Genomic DNA, 10,331 nt, shown 5'->3' on the forward strand with positions numbered 1-10,331 from the left:
GAGGGCAATGAATGTACAAATGTGCTTTACACAATTGATGTCTGTATGGATTGTGATAAGAGTTGTAAGAGCCCCTAATGAAACGATTAAAAACAAAACAAAACCAAAAAAACCTTCAACTGAATTGATGAACTCCCCTCACATTACCCAAGGTCATTTCTTTTTGCTAAAGTCAGTTCATTGTAGCTGTACAATATGTCTGCGAATGCCTTAGAAGCAGCAGCAAGGTTAGCATTTGATTAAATTACTGGGTACTGTGGCCTGGCCAAAGGAGCTCTGGTAGTACTGTCCAGTAAGCTTGGGGAACGGTGAGGCTGTCTACTCCCATACAGATTTATAGCCTTGGAAACCTTTTATAGGGTTGCTATGAGTAACATTGATTCCATAGCAGTGGATTTGGGTTGGGGTATGGCCTACTCATGTTGACCACTACACCATTCAAGTAGCCCGAAGATGGGGGGGGGGCGGGGACGTTAGTATTAGAGACCCAATCACTTTTGCACCGAGGAAGGATGCAGTGAAGTGACTGCATTCTGTTTTCCTGTTCCCAACTAGAGAACAGGAAAACAAGGAAGTGCTTAGATTATACCAGAGTTGAGCATAAAAGATAAGCTTACTCTGCCTAAGGTAGACGGTTTTATGGAGTCTCACGCAGAAAGAGGAGAAAGTGGAGAGGTTCGGGATAGGTAGCATTAGACAGTAGGCTCGGTCTAATTTTCACTGATAATGCAACTGTGAAATGAGCATGTAGTACAGGGATCCTTTTGTCAAAAGGTGTCCCTGGATGTTCACAACACTTCTTGGGGCATCCAAGGAAGAAGTGACAGAATTCTAGAGTCCCCAAAGCAACTATACCCCTTCTACCCCAGAGAGTCCTGCGACTGAAAGCCAGGACGCGTTTCATAGTTCCTAGGGGGAAGGGATAGTGGAGAGAGACTGGGGTAAGACCACCACAGCAAAAAACAAAACAAAAAGTCAAAAGGGCTGTCTCTACTGAGACTCTCTCTCCTTGTCCATGAATAGTGGTTTCGTAGGGGATGAGGTGGGAGTGGGGGTTGGTCTTTAAGGTAAAACCTCAGGAGATATAATTCACCAATTCCTTTCCCATTTTGCTTTCGGAGGAAGTCACTGCTACCCACATCCAACATGAACAAGCGGCAAGAAACTTGGAAAGAAAGATCTGAAGCTAATTGTTTAACTATAACGCCTACTTTTTTCTAAGATTAAAACCCTGTGCTCCCAAGAACATGTATACATGGAAAGCTGATTTCTAGTCATTATTTCATCTTTATAATATTACATGGCATTGCATAATATCATTGTCCAGTCAGTTGCAATTTGGTTCTATGATTTATTGTGTTCTTGTCCCATACTCTACTTCCCCTTTTCCCCAATCCTGGTTTGTGCCACTCATTATATTGGTAAATATACACTATAGACACTTACTGAGAAGAATGTAATTGGTTGTGTATTTTTAAGCAACTTCAAAGAACACTGGCTCTTTATATAGTGAGAAACACAATCCCCATCTTTCGTCCACCTACTGATAGCGCTGCATATTTTTTGCTCAGATTTATACCACTACAAACAAAAGAATGTTAGAGCCCTTCTACCATACTCATGTGTCAGTGAAGAATTTGATTGCAGAAATATAGACACCAACTTGGAATAACTCACAGAGAAACGATATTGAAATATATTAGGTAATTTGTAGATCTAATGGATGCAATGAGATTCTAGTTCAGCAAATATACAGGAAGTAGAGAGACCAAACACCTGGAGCCACACCTGAGATCACCCAGCAGGTGAAGTATGATTGTGGAATCCCTGCAAGCTTTATCACCTTCATGACTCAAAGGTGATTCTGCTACTGCTGGTCGGTACCCTTACCCTGCAACTGGGAATAGACTCACATGGGGGTGGGATTCTGACAAAAGGAAGGGGGTGTGTATGTTGGACAGTTTAGATCCACCACAGTCTACCTATTTAGTTGTCCAAATATATCCTTCCTCTCATGACTCTATTAAAACAATACCTTTCCAATATCATGAAATTCCTCAAATCCTCGTTGTCATCAGTCTCCAGAGGTGCTGACCCATACACAACAGAATTTTGCTCTCTTTTGTTTTAAATGGCTGATTTTTGCAAGTAGACCACCAGACCTTTCTACTACGGTGTCTGTCTGTGGGCAGATTTAAATCTCCTAGTAACCATGCATTGTACCACCCCAGGGTTCCATGTAACTCCTTCACCCATGTCATGGAGTCAATTCTGACTTGTAGTGACTCTTTACAGGATTTGTGAGGCAGCAAATCTTTATTGGAGAAGATAGTCTCTACGTTCTCTTGCAGTGACCGTTGGATTTGAACCACCAAATATGCCATTGTGCAACTGAAAATACTCCCTGCCCCTCCATGAAGAGAAGCATACCGAATTTTAGCCCACATCTGCCTGGATCCTAAGTATGGCATTATAGATCATGGCTTTTCTTCCCCTTAATCTGGAGTAGCTACTCTGCAATGTAGGAAGCATGGTATAAAGTTAGCCACAACAGTATACCCTATGTACAACTGCAGGGCAAAGAGCAAAAGCAGACATATATAAAGAGACATTCGGAATAACAAGGAAACCGTTACAGGTAGAGGTTCAAGAATTTATGAGTAGCTGGCAATGAGAGGTAGCTGGTACTTCACACTTTTTATTTCTACAGTCCAATCTCTGTTCTCTTTGTCTATGGCTAGCATCTTACTTAATCAGGTTTTGTTACTCAATGTAGAAACTCACAGCTTTATGGTCTTGTCTGTATAGGAATACAATAGTCCATTGTGTTTGATAGTCATCCTGGTAATGTAAGGAAGTACCCTAAAGTCTTTTCTAGATTTCATCGACGTGTCCTTCTGCATTGTATGCAGAGTCTCAATTGTCCTTAATATTATTAGTAACAGAAGATGATACAAGAACTGACATTATTTTCCAGCTTGTTCACCTAAGGGTATAAGATGCCTTCCAGGTCTACGGAGAAGTCCCAGGTTCTAATTCAATGAAAGCATTGTACTGTGTCTTGGTGGGAAATGTTCTCTCTGGAGCACAAGCATTTCTCACCTTGAAACAGCCTGCAATAGAGGAAGATTAATTTAAAATGTCTTTACAGGATTATTTCCTAGAGATCCACTTATTACTTTGGAGCCTGGAAATCTAGTCTAACTTTGGAAATGAGTAGAGTAAATTGTTCCTGCTATCAGATGTCCATGCAAGCATCCATCATTGTGTATCGTGCTTCCCTTTGTTGTGGTTTTCAGATCATGTACTTTTGACAAACTAAAGGTTCCTGGGAACCTTATTTGAGCACAATAATCAGCGTCGCTTTTCCAACTGCACGTGCTCACTTCCGGGTCTTTGCTTCACTTTTTGGTGATTCTCACCATATTTCAGACTTTTCTCCAATGCTACCACACACTTAAGAGACAAATGTGCAATGTAAACATGACTGTACATGCACTATGAAAATACATATGCATATATATATATATATTCACCATGTATATATGCATATATATGTGGCTTGTTTTATGGTGACCTCCGCTTTAGTGGAATGGTCTGAAACTGAACTCCCAGTATCACCATGGTATGCCTATACTGCATTTTATAAGACCGCATCTTAAGAAAGAATTCCTTCCTCGCTGAAACACTAGCTGAGTCTTATATAGATTATTACTCCATATTACAAAGCTAGCCCTATTTGTTTTATTGTATTTCAGGATCTCTCATTCCATGGAGAACTTAGCACTGTCCTAGTTTTGACCTGCATGCAATTGTGTTTTGTTGAAGTTGTGAAGGTGTACAAGGTCCTCCATAGGTTCATGAATAATGGTGTTTGCTGGTGCATGATGGTCAGAGAAGATAAAATCTAAATCAACACTTCAAACATTCAAAGGAGAACAAATTATTTCCTTTTTCATGAGAAATAGTTAAATAAAATCATTTTGCCACAGGTATAGAGGATCAGTGCCCTGGAGATATGATATCAAAATGAATGCTCACATTTTGATATTCCAGGATGCAAACTGGAAGGTAAATGAGCCCATGTCTCGGCCCTAGGCATGTCACTCAGCCCCCTGTGATTGGGAGCTTATGAGCAATTACTGGAGTAGTTTTGGGGCAAACTTTGCATTCCCTTACAGAGTAAGTGATCTTGACAGTAGCTTTATTTAAAGATTTTTTTTTTTTAACTCCAGAGATTTTTCTGGTGACTACTCAGAAAGTTTTCAAACTTTGGGCCTATTTTAGGAAGTTCACAAAAATAAATTCTTATTGAAAAGTCTCCAATCTATCTCTAGAAGCTGCTGGATGCATTAGGTACTGGCAAAGAAACCAATGTACAGCCTTATCCTGTCTGCAGGCAAAGCGGAAGAAATGTAGTCATTCAAATTCTACCTGAAGTATTTTCCTCTTCCACAATCCTCTTGGGTAACTTGTGGAAGCTGCTGTTGTAATGTAGCTGGCATTTGGTCTGGTTTTAATGCCATACTTAACTATGAATTGAGCTGAAATTATTTTGATTCTCCTAGATAATTGCACATGAAACTTACTTGGGCCTGCCTGGCCTGCTAACTTTGAATGCAGGCAGTCCCGTGTTACAATGAGATCCATTCCTAAGTGTGTCTTTAAGTCAAATTTGTAGTAAATCAGAACAGGTGTACTTGGTTCTTATTTAGCCTTATTCAAGTGCAAGAACAAGCCTGAAGGCTTTTCAATGATTTAAAAGGTGCACGTGCAACAAGTGAAGGTGATTGTGATGAAAAAGAATTGTTGCAAGTAGAGTAGGGGGCGCTTCAATTATTTCAATGTGAGGGCAGATTTGCATAACATTTGCAGGCAAGTCTGAGCTTTCCCCAGCCTGTCTTACTGTCATGGCTTGTGTGTTGCTAGGATGCTGGAAGATATGTATTTCAAATACCAGAACCCATGTGAACAAATCTCAGCCGACTTTCCTGACTGACAATAGACCATGTAAAAGGCATAGGTTGTCCACGTCAGAGGAATTAGCCACAGAAAACTATGAATAGCCAAGGAACGATGTCAGATTTATAAATAAATAAAAACTTATGAATAGCAGCAAAACATTGCTGCTATCGTACCAAGAGATGAGTCCCTCAGGTTGGAAGCATTCAAAATATGACTTAAGAGGAGCCGCATTCTCGAAATAGAGTTGACTCTCATGAGATGGATGGAGTATGGGCTTTGGGGCTTTCATTTGCTAATTGAGAAGGACTGGGAAAGAGTATGAACAACTTTAAGCATCTATTCTTTTTAAATAAATAATTTTATCGGGGGCTCTTACAGCTCTTATAACAATTCATACGTCAAATTGTACGAGCACATTTGTACATACCGTATACTGTCATCATTATTTTTAAAACTTGAGCCCTTGGTATCAGCTCCTCTTTTTTCCCTCCCTCCCTGACCTTCCCTCTCTCCCCAACCTTCCCTCCCTTGAGACCCCTTGATAAATGATAAATTATTGTTATTTTCACATAATACACCATCTTCTGTTTCCCTTCACCACTGTTTCTGTTGTTGTCCCCCTCAGGTAAGGGAGGTGCTATATATCAAGCATTATGATCGAATCCCCTCTCTCCCACTTTCTCCCCCACGTTTCCCCTAGCCTCATGGTATCACTACTTCCATTATTGTTCCTGAGGGATTTATCTGTCCTGGATTCTGTGTGTCAAGAGCTCTTATCTGTACCAGTGTTCATAGCCCAATTCAAGCATCTATTAATAATCAGAATTTAGAATGCAGAAAGTATGAATCTAGGAAAATTTGAAGTTATCAAAAATGAAATGGAACACATAAAGATTGATATCCTAGGCATTCATGAGCTGAAATGGATTGGTATTGGCCATTTTGAGTTAGATAAGCATATGGTTTACCATACTGGTAATGAAAAATTGAACAGCAGTGCTGCCTTTCATCATCAAAAAGAATATTTCAACACCTGTCTTGAAATTTAATACTCTCTATGATTGGATAATATCTATATTTATACAATGAAGTTCAATCAATGCGATTATGATTCAAATACAATAATTAAAAAACACCAATGCTAGTGATAAAACACTTGAAGAATTCTACCAATCTTTCAGTCTGAAGTTGACCAAATATGCAATCAAGATACATTTTTGGGGTTTTTTTTTTCAAGATGCACTGATAATTACTGGTGATAGGAATTCCAAATTTGGAAACAGTGAGGAAAGAACAATAGGAGGTCTGACCTTGACGATAGTAATGAAGCTGGATATAACTCGATGCAATCCTCACTGCCAATACATTTTTAAACAAAATGACCTTTGCCAGATGTGGGAAGAGATGTTGCAGATACTCAACATCTTCAGCCAAAATAAGGCCAGGGGCTGACTCTGGAGCAGATCATCAATTGCTCCTATGTAAGTTCATAATTAACTCGAAGAAAATTAAAACTAACCTGTGAGAACTAAAACACAACCCTGAGTATATCCCGCTTCCGTTTTAAGAACACCTCACCATAGATTTTAATTATTGAACACTAATGATAAAAGACGTGATGAGCTATGGCAGTAAGAACATCAAACATGCCATTAAAAAGATATTAAAGAAAGAGTATATCAAAGTGAATGCCAGAAGAGATTCAGAAATTTGTCTTTGATTATAGAGTAGCTAAAGAAAATGGAAGAAATGGGGAAGTAAAAGAACTAAACAGAAAAATGAAATATTAAAATGAAACGTACAAAGACCTAGAAGTAGAAAAGCAATAGAAAGAACAGGTTTTGTGTATATCAATTTGATATAACTGAAGAAAAAAATTCAAGATGATGAATTACAAGACTGACACTTTCCAAGGGCAAAATATTGAACATTTCCAGGAGCATCAAAAGAAGATGGAAGCAGTGTGGTTCAAGATCGCTGCCTGATAACATTAATAATGAATCCCTTTCCAAGAACCAGGAGGAAGACATCAAGAAAGAGAAAATGAGGGACAGGCAATTGCAGAGATAATCAAGAGATAAGTAAACTGAGCCCTTAGTGGTCCAGAGAAGATCAGAGCAACAAGAGGTAAGAGGAAAGGGGAGATGTCTAGCACTTCCTCCCACCAGAGATATTTGAAGGCATATTTGAGAAGTCTCTTAAACTTTTCAAATGGTGGATTCTCCATACCCCTTGCCTCCCATGCAGCCTCCTCATCCCTAGACTAGGGAGTGCCCTTGACTGGTGAGAACCCTCTACTGGCAAATGTCCCCCAGTTAGCACCCAATTCAGACTCTGACCTTGGGAAGTTCCCACAATAGCCTCGCATCTCAGCTACACCATGATGTCAAGGAAACAAGAGAAAACATCAGTCCACAAACAACAACAAAAAAGAAACAGACACAAACAAGTGAAAAATGCCCAGGCCTAAAAGAAATGGCTGAAATTGAATGGGCTACATAATTAGCAGAAAAAGTATTACAGAAGAATAATGCTTGTGTGCATAGAAGAAATGAAAAGTTTGAGAGAGAAAAATGAAAGAATAGAAAACATAGAAATCTCAATAGAAGCCTTACATAAAATCCCTAAAGAGAGACCCAGAAGTTGAACACTACGATAGCAGAATTATAAAACACTATAAAAGAATGGAGAAATAGATTTGAAGAAATGGAAACTGGAATTAGGAAGTTTACAGACAAATATTTTGACCCCAAACTAAGAGAAGCCCAAGCAATAAAAAAGAAAATCTCAACAGACCCATGCCAAAAGAAGAAATGAAGGTCATCAAGAAGCTTCCAACCATAAAAAGATCATGAAGGGATGACTTCACCAGGGAATTCTAGCAAGTCTTCCCTTAAGAGCTATAAGCAATATTACACAAACTATTTCAGAATATATAACAGGGACAACTTCAAAACTCATTCTATAAAGGGAGCATAAACCTGATCCCCAAGCCAAAGATCCCACAAAATCAGAAAACTGCAAACCAGTATGCTTCATGGACATTGATGCACATTTTCTCAATGAAATTCAGGTCAATAGAACCTAACAACTTATTTAAAAAAAAAAATTACCATGACCAAGTCGAATTCATACCAATGATGCAAAGATAGCTAAACATTTGAAAAACGATCTATGTCATCCACCACATAAACAAGGCAAAGAATAAGAAGCACATGATCATACTAATAGATGAAGAAAAGACATCTAATAAGAATCAACACCCATTTGTGATTAAAGAACACTCAGCAAAATTGTAATAGAAAGAAAATCCCTCAACCTGATAAGGCCATAGATGAAAAGCAAACAGTCAACAGCCTACTCAATGGGGGGAAATACTGAGAACATGTTTTCTGAAAATGGGAACCAGACAAGGGTTTCCTCTATCGCCACTTTCATTCATCGTCTTGTGGGATGTCCTATCCAGAACAAAGAGAAAATACAAAGAAATCAAGGGAATACAATCGGCCACAGAAGAACTGAAATGCTCGCTATTTGCAGATAATATAATTCTATGCATAGAGAACCCCCAAAGATTATTGGAAACAATCAAGAAACTTGGAAACAGATTGCTTTGTATTTTTCTGCTTTCAGTATATGAAGCCCAGGATGAGTGAATCTATAAACAGTTATTGGATAAAGTGTTCCTTGGGGGTCCTGCAGGGGAAGGTGGGGCAAATGAGGAGCTAATGGGAAGGAGTACAAGAATGAAGAAATGCTCTAAAATTGATTGTGGTGGTGAATGTGTGACACTTATTGATATGACTGAACTATTGAATTGTTTGGATTTTGTCACAATGAGGAGGACTTTATGGATTGGTGTCGGACATATGGGCTAATATTGGACTTATGGGCTTGATCTGGACTGGGCTGAGATGTTTTCTCAAGGTTCAAATGATCTTGTATATAAATCTCTTTCTTATACATATGTGTGTCCATGGATTTGTTTCTCTAGTCTACCCAGACTAACACATTTTGGTACCTTGGGAGTGGGGTACTAGAGAAACAAATCATAAAGATGGAGAATAGATGTGTGTTTGACCTCTCCCTCATAGTAGTGTTTCTTCTTTAGCAAGCCAGAAGTCAGATACTGTATATCCTTGTAGTTTACTGAGTTGTTTTCTGGAAAAAATATGGGAAGTTAAAGTTTTGATTATTATGTTTGGTTGTAGTCTTTGGTTATTCCTGTGTGAAATGGTGAAAATGAATGTGATTAATGTCTATTTTGAGCTCAGGAGTAGAAATAGGCATTTGAATTTCTCAGAGACCACGGTGGTTAGAGAAAATGGCTGACACAAGGTCAAAACGGCTGACGGAAAACATGGATTTGTTTCTCTAGTACCCAACTCCTGGTACCACTGTGCCAGATATCTCGAGAACAGCTACCTCACTGACTGAGTAGAAGAGATCCATATTTGTACCCTTCCAAAGAAAGGGGACCCAAATGAATGCAGAAATTATTGACTAATATAATCAACATGACATGCCAGTAAAGTTTGATGAAGATAATTTAATAATTATTGTAGCAGTATAGCTACAGAAAGCCCCCAGAAAATTAAACTGAATTCAGAAGAGAAAATGAAGTGTGGGGTTTCATGCTGATGTCACATGGATCTAGGATGAAAAAGAATGCCAGGAGGATATTTACTTGTTTTGTTGACTTTGCAAAGGCATTCAACTCTGTTGATCATAACAAACTATGGCTGGCATTGAGAAGACTGAGAATTCCAAGCACTGCGTAGCGCTCACGTTTGAACCAGTACAAGGACCAGGAGACAGTCATTTACATAGAATGAGGGAATACTGAGTGGTTTAGGATGAGGAAAACTGTGTGTCAAGGTTGTTTCCTTTTACCATACTTACTTAGTCTGTTTGCTGAGCAAATAATCTGAGATACTGGACTCTCTGAAGAAGAATGTAGCATCAATATTGGAGAAAGGGTTATTAAGAGTCTTTGATATACAGATGACACAATCTTGCTTTATGAAAGTGAGGGGCGATTGAAGCACTTTCTTATGAATAGCAATGACTGCAGCCTTAAGTATGAACTGTAACTCAATGTCAAGAGCACAAAAATCCTTACAACTGGATCAATAGCTAACACCATGATAAATAAAGAAAAGATTAAGGCTGCTAAATCCACAATCAGCGTTCATGGAAGCAGGAAAACATCAAATTAAGTATTACATTCGGCACATCTGTTACAGCAGACCTCTCTGAAGTGTTTAAGAGAAAGCACGCAATTTTCAGGATTATGATGTCCTTGACCCACACCCTGATATTTCCAATTACTTCATATGCATGTGAAAACTGAACATAGAATAACG

Source organism: Echinops telfairi, unplaced genomic scaffold (genome assembly GCF_000313985.2).
Source record: "Echinops telfairi isolate 266 unplaced genomic scaffold, ASM31398v2 ScPeMD7_655;HRSCAF=1070, whole genome shotgun sequence".
NCBI lineage: Eukaryota > Metazoa > Chordata > Mammalia > Afrosoricida > Tenrecidae > Echinops > Echinops telfairi.